Source organism: Hyposmocoma kahamanoa, unplaced genomic scaffold (genome assembly GCF_003589595.1).
Source record: "Hyposmocoma kahamanoa isolate Upper Pololo Valley unplaced genomic scaffold, ASM358959v1 62, whole genome shotgun sequence".
Lineage (NCBI taxonomy): Eukaryota > Metazoa > Arthropoda > Insecta > Lepidoptera > Cosmopterigidae > Hyposmocoma > Hyposmocoma kahamanoa.
The window spans coordinates 3,736,413-3,751,838 of NW_020653850.1; the positions used below are offsets into that span (position 1 = coordinate 3,736,413).

At 35.1% G+C, this 15,426-nt stretch overlaps 1 protein-coding gene across 4 annotated transcripts in view; it reads right to left on the reverse strand.

Moving 5' to 3' along the window:
* Positions 1-15,426, reverse strand: part of LOC113229833 (protein TANC2) — a 268,124-nt gene that overhangs the window by 30,611 nt on the left and 222,087 nt on the right. The window lies entirely within an intron of this gene.

A 15,426-nucleotide genomic window follows, 5' to 3' on the forward strand; every position in this document is an offset into this window, starting at 1 on the left:
CTATGAATGTAAAGACTGAACTTCTGAATAAAATATTTTTGATTTTTTGATTTTTTGAATATATCAACTAACATGATCATAATTTTGCGAAAATAGCACTTAAACATTTTATCATTGTTTTTGATAGTTTGTTCTAAAATTTATTTGTAAAGTGAAAACTTTTACTGTAGTTACCTTAGGAATGATGAATTGTTGTGATTTATTACTTAATTTCCCAAGAACAATCCATTTTACAAGTAAATTTTAGAACATAGTATCAAAATAACGAAAAAATCTTTAGGTACCATTTTTGCAAAACTATGATCATGTTGATTGACACGTTATTGCTGTATAAATAAGCATCCAATTTCGATTGAACGTGGTGTGCACCAGGGGACTAGATTTCTTTTATCTCGTCTATCGGTTGGTCTTTCACAAAATTAGTTATTACATCGAATTATGTGCCAAAAATTTTTCGTTTTAATTAGCAATGTCGTTATTACAGTTTGCGTCACGTACGGAGCAAGTCTGGTGGGCCGCTTTCGAATTGTAACCTTTGCGAAAATAACCAATACCCACTTCGTGTAGGTTCTCCATGCATCTTACTGCTGATGATGTCATATTAATTCTGATTGCATGTAAATACAGTTATGCGTGATAATTGAAGTAACATAATGCAATTCGCTTTTCCAGAATTAACGTAATTGTTAGTCAGTCCAATTGTTTTCGACAATATGCACTAATTCAATCCAATTATCGTGATATTGTCCCATGATTTTCACAGAATGGGTTAGGTATCTGAGCATTGAAATTAGTTCTCTGAATTTCAACACTGTTTTATTAGTTGTAGAGTTCATTGTGGTTTGGATGTGGATTTACTTAGATGTTATTATTAAATTGTAAATTAAATTATGTGCAACAAGCTTTCGTTTTAGATTAAGTTTATATACGATATATATACGAAATACTGTCCAATAATTTAAAAGGCTCGCTGGCGGTCACGGCAAAGCCTTACTAATTTAAGAGGCTTCTAGTCAGTCAATACAATGGTTGTTATGAGAGACTGTAAACATTGGACCCGAAACTTTGGTTTGTTTGATAAAAAATATACGCCATTTACATCTGAAAAAATTCATTTATTATAAAACGTGCCAAACGACGCAAAAATTGCCTGGTCTCAAACTAGGGAATTCTGTGAGTATCAGAATAACAGAATCCAGTCTAGGGCACTTCGCAGAATACCCAGACCAGAAGCAATTTAGAAACTTCATTTTCCAATTAGGATCCATGGGATTCGAACCCGGGACTTTCCCACCCAGCGCCTACAGTATAAACCGTTAGGCTACCGGTCAGTGCTCAGTATGGTAAAGAACTCGCTGAAAATTAAGTAAGTAGGTAAGTAGCAGTAGCGCTCCTTGTGAAGCAGTTCGCCCAGGGAAGTACTGCCACCTTACGTATTTCTACCGCCAAGCAGTAATGTCAGCATTACTGTGTTCCGGTTTTGAAGGGTAAGGGTGCTGGTGAAATTACAGGCACATGGGACTTGTCAACTTATGTCTCAGGGTAACGGGCGCAGTTGCAGCGCCCATCAGATCTTTGCGATTTAAAGTTCTGTGTGGCACTGCATCTGTTATGGACTGGCATATAGCTTACCATCGCCTGATGGTAAGCACGACTTGTTTGTCCCGTCACGTGATATCATACGAAAAAAAACACATTTATAAAATAGACCTGTGTACCGTACGTTATTTATTTCTATTGCATTATAATTAAAAAAAAATCTCCTTAATGGCATTCCTATCGTACAATGGTACTAAATCAAAGTCTACCCACACAACTTTCCTCACAAAATACGTTTACATTCGTCAACTTCCTTCGTTTACTTAAGTTGTAACAGTAAATTTCTCTGATTAATACTTTTTTATCATTTAGTGAGATGTAAAATTGGATTTTTATTTTTTTTTTCTGTGGAGATTGATCGCTGAGGTATGGAGATGAGGTACGTTTTTTAACATTATAATTTTCACGCTCGTTAGTTTGTTAATGCAAATAAAAGTTTACCAAAGAATGTTAGATATAAGGTGAATATTAAAAATGACGTTTTACCAAAATTCAAATGATTTTTTTATTTCAAAAACAGTATTGTATTCAGTCTTTATGATTGAAACTTCTAGTAGCTTTTAGTTCCTTGTGAAAGAGTTCGTTCAGGGAAGTACTGCCACGTTACCTATTTCTGCTCTAAGCATTGACTTACAAATAAATGGACGACGGGTCTAATACAAAAACCACGAAAAAATGTCCCAAGTCAACCTATTTAAACGTAGTGACATGTAAAGGAATATGAAAAAGCTAAAACGTTGAATTTAAATGTAATGTCATCGCAGTACTGTCTAATTTTGCTTGCTTCGCTGTCAGTCGAACAAACGAAGACTAAAGCGTGAATGACGCTCTGTATACGATTTTAACGCCCTATAAGTTCGGACGCTTTTTAGTGCGGACCCGACGTCCATAGAATTGTAAGTCAATAGCTTTAAGCAATAATGTAAAAAAATACTGCGTTTCGGATTTGAAGTGTAAGGCAATGCTGGTGAAATCACGGTCACATGAGACCTGCGAACAGGTGCACTGAGATAATTGAGGTCAGAAATCACCGTGTTTAATAACAGTCGAGGTTACAGTTTAATAATATTTGGTGAAATTACAGGGACATTGTGACTTTTCAACTTATGTTTCAGGGAGACGGGCGTAGCGGCAGTGCTTCTTAGATCTTTGTGATTTAAAGTTCTGAGTGGTGTGCAACTGTTATGGACAGGCGTGTCGCTTACTACCAGGCGCACGACTCGTTTGTCCCGTCACTTGGTAGCATAAAAAAAAATTAGACCGGCTATGCGTCACTTTTCTCACTAAATGTCGTATTCGCTACTTATGTCGTATATAAGCTGTCGCAGCTTTACTTAGTGTTTTGAACAGTAAGAATTTAATTTCTTTAAAAGCACGTTGAGTAGCATTTTGTTTGATTTTTTAAAATGTAACGATCAAACCACAGCCGGTTTTTGTTGTACCGTTGGTGGCCCAGATTAAAATTTTTCTTCTATTTCTCAATAAATATCTAAGTAAGATGTTTGATCCTGTTTAGCTATCAAAAACTAATATTCTTCAGTATCATATGTCGACCAATTCTTAGACATGAATATGATCACATTATTTGAACCAGTTTGACATTTTGAGCTGCAGCTCATACATAATAAAATAACATGATTTGAGGTTTTAACTAATCTGGTTTTATTTATAACTCGTTTATGTTAATTTTTAGTGTTAAGGGTATGTCTGATGTTTACGCCTTGCCGTTTTTTGTTTGGTGTACATCTGTATAAAGGATAATGAAAGCAGTAATTATTCTACATTTAACAAAGTAGTCTCTAGCAGAACATTTATGGATATACGGTATAATTTGTTCTTTTTCACGTGCACCGTCCATCCACCGAACATCTATGAGAAATCTATGAAAGTATTTCATCACCAAGTTAAATGCTTTTACAGCTACCAACCCCTACTAGAGATGTCGCTATTCACTGATTTAAATTGTAATTATTTATGATTTCAAATGACGGGAACAGTTGCAATATCATTCAAAGTTTTAATGATTTACACATTCCAAAGATTCGTATGAAACCCTACGCTTCCACACTTATATGGCGAACGACTATGGAGTGGAATTCCTTGCCTGCAGAACTGAACTCTACAACTTGTTACTTTTCTAGGCGAGAGTGAATAGACGTAATTTAGGTGTGCATCGTCGACCTATTGTCACTTTCCATCAAGTGAGTTGGAGGTCAAATGCACATTTATTCTGTCATCAAAAAAATCGCAAAGATTTGCGGGGTATTGCCTACAGTGCCCATCACTCTGAGACATAAAATTGACAAAACTCAAGCGCCTATAGTTTCACCGAAACCCTTACCCTTATAAACCAGAAGCAGCAGCAGAAATAGTTACGGTGGCAGTACTTCCCTAGGCACCATAAAAAAGCATAAAAATAAAACTACATTATATTGAAATAATTTCATACCAAATTTGAGTTTTACAACTCATTTGTGTCCAAGTTCCAAACTACCTCCAAAAATGGTGTACGGCACTTAATATTCCCTGAACAGTAATTTTGTCGTATTAAAGTTTTGTAACCCGCAATTAACTAGGCGTTTTGTAAAAAGTCTCATTTATGAGCTTATCGCATTCACGGTAATTACGTTTTCTTTATAGATTTGAGTTGAAATAAATGTACGACGATATTATTCAATATCTTTTCATCATTAAAAAAAATTAAAACCGGGCGATGTGGTGAACTTACGGACGGGGGTCTTGAGCTTTTATTACGATACACTTTAGGACCTACAATGAATCGTTGTGAGAAAACGCTGCATGAAGTGTATATCACCACCTATACTGAACCTACATTGAACCTATAGTGACCTGTAATAAGAGTCCAAGTCTCTAGATATGCTACTGAACAGAAGAGTCCTAGGGGGATAGGGGCATCGGAAACAATTGGGGAGTGTTGATGCTGTTAGGGGGATAATTAACCTTAATTATCAATGTAAACTACACCACTTACCTAATTTTTTCCTTGTGATATTTTGTGTTAAGTTAATATAAAAAATACGTTTTTTCAATTATTTTTTGTGGTGGCGAGCGTTGCAAATTTTTTATCTCGCCTAAGTGGGCGGTGAATCAAAAAGTTGGCTAAAATAATTGTAATGAGGGAAGGTCTGCCGCTTTACCTACATCTGCCGCCAAGCAGTAATGTGATCATTACTGCGTTACAGTTTTGAAAGGTAAGATGCTGGTGAAACTACAGGCACATGGGACTTGTAAACTTATATCTCAGGATGACGGGCGCCACTGCAATGCCCCTCAGATCTTTGTGATTCAAAGCTGTCGCTTACCATCAGGAGCACGACTTGTTCGTCCCATCACTTGGTATTATATAATACTGTACAGCGCCTCTAGTGGTCAGAAGAAGAAACGTTTCGTAAATTCGTCAATTTGTAAACCCATTCCTTACACTTATGCTTGAATGTAAATTGCTTATAATAACGTAAAATGACGGTACCTGTTAACGTGTCAATTATATTTATCTGTTATTATAGTTGCAGTTTATGGTTGCAGGTTGCTGAAGGACGACCATTACCGTAATCAGCGTGCTTAATTTCCAGAAATACGCAACATTCTTTTCTATGAAGATGGAACAAACTGCTTACTGATTTTAAACGTTAAAACGTACTTTTTAAATAAGCGCTTATACTAGCGCTTTTGACTTAATTTTAGTTTGAAGCTTATACAATCTCCCATAGACTTTATGTTAAAATAATCTCAGTAAAGAGAACTAAAAAAACCGAGCTCAAAAGTACGTAGAAGTACATATAATGACCTAGTTTTATTGAAATAGCTATATATAAGCTATTTATAAAAATGAATCTTCATGCGTGAACAGCCACTCTTGGAGGTGGATGATTTTCTTCAAAATTAAATGGGACTATTATAGAGGTACCCTCTTTCCAACAAAAAAGAATCATGAAAGTCAGTTCACAAATACTGGAGTTATCACGTAACATACATAAAAAAAAAACATGCAGTCTAATTGAGAACCTTTTTTGAAGTCGGTTAAAAAGTTTGCAACATTTTGTTGACAGCGAAACGCCATAGGCCACTACAGGTTTTAAGATAAGTAAATTTACTTGTAAAACACGACTTTTATTTTTATTTATAACCTTCACGTAGACGAATTAATTTATTTAGAAAACACAGATGGCGTGATTTGATACTTAGTCATGTTGTAAAAAATGAATTCTTGAGTTTTGAACTGAGCAACACTTACAACTTAAAATTATAAGCGTGCTTGTGTGCTTATATTAAAAAGCAAACTTTTTAAGTGCTTTTCGCTTAAACGCCCACTTCTACTTTCTATCTCTTTGTTTATTATGACACCCAGGTGGAGATAATAAAATATAAGATGACCATAATGAAATATCTTCATAAGAGAGACTATATAATGTACTGTGTTTAAGTATATCTGCAGATATTTAATCACAAATCGTTTGAAAAGAGAGGACATTACAATTTATGCTTGATTAATACGAAATCATTTATCCAAATCCATAAAACGTTTGATATAAGCCCTATACAAAATGATGTTCTAAAACGCGCAAGTAAAGTTTTCCCGAACGGACGTATATATAAAATCCCCGTTCAGTGTGAGTGGGGAGATCCGTCTGTATCCAGGGAACCGACATTGAGCCAGCCGGATTTCCTTGTCTATGTAATCAGATGACCTATATACCTAACATTTAGTGTCACAGGATAATTTGGAAGAATACTGGAGATCACGTGCGCGGTATAACACCACTGTTGTAGAGAATTTGACCTTTCCACCTTTTGTTATAATAGCGTCGCCTATTGATAGCAAATATAAAGATAAAATTGTTTAAATAAACTTTTCTGTATTGTAATTTTAGGGTCGGCAGCCTTGTTTTATGATATCAAGTGACGTGACGACCAAGTGATGCGCCTGGTGGTAAGCGACACGCCTGTACATAGCAGTGACAGTGAAATTGCCATTGCGCCCGTCACCCCGATGCGTAAGTTGACAAGTCCCACCAGCATCAGTCCCTTCATAAACCGGAACGTATTAACTCGCACTACTGTTTGGCGGCAGAAATAGGTAACGTGGCAGTACTTCCCTGGACGAAGTTTTTCATAACGAGCTCTACATCTACGAAAATTAAAGCACATAAGTTAAAAACTAGCATTATTCATTTAAATCAGTACATTATCGACTAAGTGCATAAGTCAAATTCATTTGTTTCAAGTTAAACTCTAGTGGCGTCCACCTTATAAATTCTCTACACATTTTCTGATATTATATTTAGCATTTAAAAAAATTAAGCATTTTGTTCTTATGCTCTAGGATTTAATATCAAAACGAACGAATTTAACAAACCTCAACAATTAATTGTGATCAGTTTTGCCAACATCATGTTGATGGAGGTAGTTTGGAGGTGTCCTTTTTGAACACCATTTTTTTAGGTATCACATTAAGTAGTTTGGTTTAAGACTTCTGACTCATAAAATGAATGCCACTACAAATAATGAAGACGTAAAAATTGTGATTGGCTAGAGCCGCTCAAATTTCAAAGGGCACAAAACTCAGGGTGTTTTCAATATATTCTTATTTTATTTAAGGAAAACAAACAAGTCATAAAACAGGTGATTACAAAACATCGATTAGAACAAACGGACTTTAGTTCTATTAACATAAACAATAATTTATCAACAAAGCGTGGTATGCAGCTATATTTATACAAATTGCCACAATTCACACTAAGTCGAGCACACAGAGCACAAATTTACATCACGAGATATCCCGAGCACTATAGCTTCTTTCACTTTTTTTTCTGAAACTGTTAAAATACCCGATCATGTTTACATTACTTTTTAGTAGCAGCTCCTTGTGAAAGAGTTCGTCCAGGCAAGTACTGCCATCTTACCTATTTCTCCGCCAAGCATAAAATGTGAGCATGGCTGTGTTTCGGTATTGAAGGGCAAGGGCGCTGGTGAAATTACAGGCATATGGGGCTTGTCAACTTATGTCTCAGGGTGCGGTGGCAGTGCCCCACAGATCTTTGGGATTTAAATCTTCGATTGACATTGCAATTGTTATGGATAGCCAAGCGCACGAATTGTTCGTGGGAGTGACTGCACTTGATATGAAAAAATTGAGCACAAAATTTTGTAAATTACTTTAAAAACTATTATAAACCAACTTTAATAAATGAACTTCTGTGATCTTTACGTAGCTCCATTAAAATAAAACATCCATACAAAAATTGCTTTAAAATTTGAAGTAAATTACCCAGTAAAGGTTAAATCGTGCGAAATAGCTGTGATTGTGTTTAGTATTTTTTTCATGCAGTTAATTTTCCCACCGCATAAAATAATAAAATAAATAACACAAACGCAACTATAATCATAAACACCACAACCAAAAATATACCTGATTTATGTTTCGCCTGTCTACAAGGCGTCTTCAGGAGTTGTTGATTGTTCGACGTTCGGCTAAACAATACCTTATTAGTTTGTAATATGTTAGATTATAGATCACGGATGCTGCAGATGCGGACGCGGTTGTGAATTTTTTATCGTTGAAATCTGCAGATGCGGATGTGTGAAAATAAAAATTTTTTTTCAGAATAAATGAAGACCATGCAAAGAGATGAAAAATAGAAGGCATTGAAATATGACATTTGTTAATACTTGTAGTTTTTTAATAATGCCGTTTGCCGTCCTTTATTAGTACCGGGCTGTCTTGAATGAAATAGTTCATAAATCAATGTAATATCAACAATTTTTGTTCAAAAACAAACAAGTCGTTGCCTGCACTACACGCTGCCGAATTCGTGATCCCTGATTGGCTAATTAGCATAAGTATTCCATAAGCGCTTTGAGTAGGGCCTTCTCTCGATAATCTTGTTGTAACCTGCAAAACATCCGTATCCCCAAAAACTCTGCATCAATTGATTCGGATATCGGATCCGGAAGCAGATTTACAAATATATGCCAATGATCTGCGGTTGTGGATGCGGATGTCGACGTCTGCGGCATCCCTAATACAGATAAATGTGTATTAACATAAGCAGCTACTACAGCAAGTGTCCTAACTCTCGGTAACATTATAGCTCCAAATGAGATACTTAACTATACCAATCGTAATACGAGTAACAATGAGGAGTAACATGGTACCAAAGATAATACGAACCATTGGCTATAGCGAACGCCTACATGACATAGCACTGTGATCTCAGTTTAATTGTCTCAGTTCAACGGAAATTAAACGAGAGTTTGTACCGGAATGACGTCTCATAAAAGCCTTAACTTTCTAAAGTTACAATTACAGAACTTTCAATAAAATCACACGAAGTGTATTGCTTCTACGTTCATTATGAACACAGCCGGCTGTCTTTGCTGGTTCAAATACTATGAAAGCAACCTTAGGAGTGGACTTGGTAGTGTTCTATACTTCGCGAATGGTACAGCTTCGATATCTTTAAGGTCAGAGTGAAAAGTCGTCTTCTGGGAGGGCGATCTAAGATTTAAAAATAAATCTTAGTTCTACATTAAAGAGTCGACTTTGCCCGTGCAAGTTTTGCTGTTATCAACAAGTTAAAGCAAATAGTAATTAAGAGAAACAGATTTATAAGTGCTATTAACGATATAACCGTTTCTTGCTTTATACATCGTGGTACAGGGGTGCAAATCTGTCTGCCTGGCCAGACGCTGACTCATAGACGTTCTAAAGGTAAAAAAGCATGCGAAACAAAACCAAAACAGCTTTGCAGCTATCTTTTGTAATATTTGTGAAATTTCCAACCTTATGGTTTAAATAATAGGAGTTAAAATTGATGTTTATTCAGGTAAGGCGACGACGAATATAAAAATGTTATTTGATTACTTGATGAACCACAGGTCACGCTTTGGGTTGAAATTTGGTGTAATTTTCGAGTAAGAAAGCTCATCAATTCTTAGATAGTTAAATATTTTTTGTTCTTTTTCACTATTAGAAGAAGCAGGCGGCGTTTTTTAGTAACGTTTTTATTTTATTTTTGGTGTTGGAACTAATTTTATGGTTTTAATCTTGTTCTACTTTTACTTTTAAGTCAATGTTTTTGTAATAACGCCTTGATTCTAACTAGAAGCCATTTCTATAATTGAACATATCCTACAACTTGATTACCTACCTGTTCTGTATTAACATCTGTAAAACTAAACGCTTTACTATTTTCTGCGTTATGCGTCATACTTTCATCTCGTGCTATTTTAAAGTTTTTTCTTTACTAAGAAATTCTTATGTGGTAGTGGTAGTACATACTTTGAAATATATTCAATTATTATATTTTGCACATTAATCTTAACAGCTATTACTATTGTCTTGTTTTATGATATCAAGTAACGGTACGAGAAAGTCATAGCCCTGATCGTAAGAAACACCCTACCTTTAAATTGTAAAGATCTGAGAGACACTGCCTCTGCACTCATCACTCTTAGACATGAAGTGGGCAAGTCCCATGTGTTTGTCGTTTCACCAGAGCACTCTTCAAAACCCGTGGCAGAAATAGGTGGCAGTACTTTCTTGGACAAACTCTTTTACAAGGAGTTGCTACTGCTACTAAATTTGTTATTATATCTTTTCTTGTGTTATTTTTCTCTAACTTTCTTCTTTGTATACTTTTCTCACTTTTTCCTATATATTAACATCACTTGCCATATAAACCGCGGCAGAAATAGGTATGGCGGCAGTACTTCATTGAACAAATTCTTTCACAAGGAGCTCTACTGCTACTAAATTTGTTATTATATCTTTTGTTATGTTATTATTCTCTGTGTTTCTTGTCTGTATAGTTCTCTTACTTATTGCTTGCCACTTAAATCGCAGCAGAAGCGGTATGGAGGCAGTGCTTCCTTGGACGAATTTTTCAACAAAAAATTCTACGCTACTAAATTTGTTTTTATATCTCTTGTTGTATTATTTTTATCTAGTTTTCTTGTTTGCATACACCTCACACTTTTTTCTTTTCATTAACATCACTTGCCACATAAACAGTCTCACTTAACATTCCTGAGTCAAGAGTTAATCACCGCTCAGCCTTAATTGTCGTTAATTCGACTCCCTATCGTCTTACTGTGCCGTTGTCGAATTACTTGGGCAGCAATGGTATGCTATTTTTAAATGTTTTGATTTAATCAACCAAAGATTACATTGATTAATATTTATTAGTGACTTATTATGGACTATAGTTATTTATTACCATATTATTATTATTAATATCATATACACAGATAATCTAAATAACAGGCATTATTTACATGCATTAAATAACAAAAATTACATTGTAAATGAAAAAATGCCTGTTGTTGCCTAATGGGTTGACCTGCCGCCTCTCAAACAGAGGCTATGGATTAGAATCCAGTCTCGCACCTCTGAGTTTTTCGGAACTTATGTTAGAAATTTAACTTGATGCTTTTTGGTCAAGGAAACATCGCCAACCTGCATTGGGCCAGCGTGGCGGACTATGGCCTAAAACCCTCGCCTGAGAGGAGATCCGTGCTCAGCAATGGGACGGATGAATGGGTTGATGATGACATTATAAATTAAACTGATATGGAAGTTAAAAATAAAATAAAATAGTTAAACATATAAATTTCAACTAATGTTCTAGGAAGTTTTCAGGAAGCTGACAATATTTTCCATTTGGATCATAAGTAGCAGAAATAGCTGCCAGCCTTGTTGTATTTAAAAATGGAGTTAAAATTGAGATAAGAGATATAAAGAGAGTTATTGAGAATGTAGAGTGTACTTTTTAATTTGACTCGTCAATCATACATCTTACTTGTGCCGTAAATGTGCTGGTGAAATGGCACATAGGACTTCTCAACTTACGTCTCAAGATGACGGGCGCAATGTCAGTGCCCCTCAGATCTTTGCGATTTAAAGCTCTGAGTGGCACTGCAATTGCTATGGATAAGCTTACCACCAGCCGTCCCGTCAATTGGTATAATTAAATGAAAATGGTTCTATATAAAATGGATCCTGGAATTCCTCGCCCTTGGTTCTAATCCCCGCTGGGTCACTTCGCGGTCGTTGACTCTTTAACCAAGTTAAATTTAATAGTAGGATTATGTTTATTAGTGGTTAAACCATCACTATCAATTTGTGTTACGTAACGACCCGTAAACCGGAGTTATTTTCTTTATTAAATGTGAGTTCTTAGTAAATGATGTTTGAATTCATAATAAACTCACAAACTACGTAGACTTTCCCAATCCGGTACCTAGGGAACAAAAAATAATAAAAATAAATCATATTTTGACATAACTGGTACGCTCCTTGACAGATGCAAATCAGTTTGCACGGTATAGGTTTAAGATAGTAAGTCACCATCCAGATTTTTACACTACGATGATGTATATGTTTAAATTTAACTATTAGCACACGTCTATATTACTATAACTAATGCTTTTATAAATGTAATGTGCTAATAATTAATACAGTGCCAAAACTAGACTACTAAGTTTTAAAATATCGTCAAAAGGTGACATTTTGACAGTACAGTGACAAAATAAAATTTCTTTTCAAAATTTGCATTTTATTGCTAATAGCATACATACAATGGCTTTAATGGGTACATAAATGCTTTTTTACCGACTTCAAAAAGTAGGAGTATTTTCAATTCGACTGTATTTTTAAGTGACTTCACTAACCTAAATTTTTACCTAGAAATCCACTTCATCACACTACTCCTTTCTATCCATCTCTCTTTCATTACTTCATTAAACAATATAATTTAATTTTATCTTTCCCACACAAATATTTACTACTATGATATTTACACCGTAAACCAGGGGACAAGCGTAGATCTCTCCTGTCGGAATGATCTATGGATCTATAGAGGGCGCGCGATTTATGCGCGGCTGCGCGTGCGACGACAATCGCTAGTGGAAATCGGTCGTTTTAGATTCTTTATTATGATAATGCAGGTGTAATTTTTAAATGACTCTCTAAACAGTTGTGAAAGAGCTTTTAAGAAAAATATGTGAAGAATTTTAGACACAACGTAAGCCATTTCTCTTTCTGTCGCCTCTTTTTTTTCAATTCTGTTGCAAAGGCGTAGATGTCACATTACTTCCAAAAAACAATGTTTTTAGTGAGAAACTTACAATCTGAATGAGTTGTTGTTGAAGTTGGAGTTTAATATTTTGACGACATCGTTGGCCTAACGATTCACAAAGTGAGCGCTGGATGCGGAGGTCACGGGTTCGATTCCCGGTTGGATCAATTCGGGAAATGATTTTTTAAAATTGATTCTGGTCTAGGTGTTCTAGGAAGTACCTCATAGTGAATTCCGTTGCTCCGGCACTCATAGTACAGGGAACTCCCTAGTTTGAGACCAGGCAATTGGCGTGGTTGTCTGGTACGTTACATAATGTGATGCACAAAACAAGCCCCTTATTTGTGGCGTCAACTTTAGTAACTTTTAACATTTGATTAAAAAATTTGAGGCCATTACTTCTTCACAAGGTTGAATAATTGGCAACCTTCACAAACCTATGTATCTGTTAATCTCTAATCAGCTATGATTGTATCTCTAGAAACAACATTAGCGAATCCACTGTGACATAAGCAGGGTCGTAGGAGGTCAACCGAAAACAATTTGACATTGGGATTTGTAACATTTTGTAGGTTGTTCGGGCGGTAAACGTGCCAACAGCTCCGGTACCTATCTGGACAATAGGGAGGGAGCTGTACGTGCACCCGGGGCACTTCACCCAAGGAACTAGGCTTTTGAGAACCGGATAAAGTCTGTGTAAACGGGCTGATCTGGGAGTCAGGTCCTGACTGATAATAAGGTCTCCCCCTGAGCAGGTTTGTTGCATTATAATGCCCTTCCCGTATAACCAAAAGGTTGATAAGAAAGGTCACTATAAATCAAAACTTGTGTAGAAATATACAGCGCTGTACAAGAAGTGTACTATATATTTCCAATTTTTATAAACCTTTATTGCCTATATTTCCTTACGATGTGTATTCTGGATACTTTTTATATGCTTCATTTTGAGTGTCATCAAATTTAGTTAGTACTTTTATAGACTTCTGATATTCGGAGTTAGTAAAAAGTTTTACAAAGGGTGACAATACCGTTCCTTAGCTTCAAAACCTAATTAATTTTCAATAATGAAATATATTATATTCAAAATTCAATCTGTATTTTAATAGTCTGACACACTTTTTTATTAAGATAAATATCTTATTTTTAACCTGACAACAAGCTATTAACACTAATAAACTTCAAACCTAATAAAAATTTAAATAAGACTAATTAAAACCGAGTTAATGGCGACTAATATCTTTTGCGACTGTTTCGGATCTCCACCGACATCGCCACGAATCACTATCGCCCATTAATAAGGCCCCGTCTACATTCATCAATGGTGAAACCGCATTACCATAAGGGCTGTACAAGTACTTGCTTGGACTAGTTCCATATATTCGTATCACGGTATACGTATGTAATAAACAGTAGTTTTTTTTTTCTATTGTTTAACAAAGTATATTTAAAGGCAAATTAAATATGATTGCTTGTATTTAATTGAAATGGAATGTTAAGGAACAACGGAAAACTAAAGAAAATGTATGGCCAACAAATATTAACAATGAAACTTTTATGTGTTTAAGAAACTTGTTCTCATACGAATTTACAATTGACTTTAATGAGAACTTATGAACTAAATAAACATTAATAAGTATATTACTGCATACGCGAGCGTGCTGCTTCCTGAACTAAAAAACAGAGTGATTTTTTAAATGGGACGGTATGGGGTAATCCTAAACCACAGAAGATAAAATTTTGTCGGAACTAAAACCGTTTATTTTACTTTTACAATTTTAATTTTTTCAAACAAACCAACATGTCAGGCTCTTTACAACTCACAATTTCACGGCTAAAACTGACTTGTGAAGAGGCCAAAACGTTGATTTGCTTGAAGAAAAAAAATACGCGATCGAAAATGAATCTATTTTTGGTTTATGGTTTCATTAAAAACTCGACAAATATCAACAAATAATTAAACATTATTGTATCAATGCAAAGGTAAAGATAGGATTGAAAAGATAATTGTTAAACCTAATAATTGTATTTTAAGTACACGCTTAAAATTAACCCCATGTTTATCCGTGTACTGCTCCTAGTAAAAGTTTGATAATATTCTCTCAAATTTATTAATAGCCATGTATTTTAGTGCATGGTCTTTTATCAGCTTCAGTTTGTACTTTCATGTTTATTTAGCCTTTATTATTCACCTATATACATAAAGTAATATATTTATTTGTTACTTATTTTATTATCCAAGGCTTCTAACAAAAAAAAAGAAGCATCACTACTTTGAAACATCAGTATCCGTTTAATTATTTGCAACCATGATATTTACAAAGACAAATAACAAAAATACATTAAATCCATTAGGCTTACTCTTAATTATGTTTACACCGTAACATAGACTTCAGATCAAGTTGACTAACGCTGTTACATTTTGATGAAGTAAATTCAATTCTCATGACAGATGTCTTGTGAAAACTGACACTCCAAGGACTGTAATATTTATGCAAGTTTGCCTACTACTGTCAATATTTGTGCTGCGGCGTGGTCTCGAAAGCCGGTGGTCTAATATCGTCACATGTTGTAAATATGTGCTATGACAGATGTCATGGGAAAACTGACAGGTTGGGGATTGAATTTATGTGAAACTCTTGTGGAGACGGGAAAATTTTATAAACAGATTTTAATATACTTGCTGGGAAAGGGCGAGTTGATCGTAGAGGGAAAGCTTGGCTATGTAACA